Source organism: Morone saxatilis, unplaced genomic scaffold (assembly GCF_004916995.1).
Source record: "Morone saxatilis isolate NCDOM2014 unplaced genomic scaffold, NCSU_SB_2.0 Contig21, whole genome shotgun sequence".
Lineage (NCBI taxonomy): Eukaryota > Metazoa > Chordata > Actinopteri > Moronidae > Morone > Morone saxatilis.
In genome coordinates, this window is record NW_023339774.1 from 20,657,200 (window position 1) to 20,657,452 (window position 253).

Consider the following 253-nt stretch of genomic DNA (forward strand, 5'->3'; position numbering starts at 1 on the left):
CAATACAGTCATTTACAAAAGACATTTTAATGACCACAGAACACTTCATCTCCAGGTACATGAACTGAAAGGTCTCCAGCCTGATGAACTATGCAGTGAAGTCTCTTTGTGTTGAAGCACATCACGCTTGTCTGTTCCCTGCAAATCACATCGTGTGTCTGAAAAGATCAGCTGCAGTGTGTGTCTGTCTGTGTGTCTGTGTGTCTGTCTGTCTGTGTGTCTGTGTGTCTGTCTGTCTGTGTGTCTGTCTGTG

General features: G+C 44.7%; 1 protein-coding gene across 1 annotated transcript in view; it reads right to left on the reverse strand.

The window, feature by feature from the left end:
* The window catches only part of LOC118332776 (M-phase phosphoprotein 9), a gene marked incomplete in the record, with an annotated part of 23,831 nt that overhangs the window by 20,756 nt on the left and 2,822 nt on the right, over nt 1-253 (reverse strand).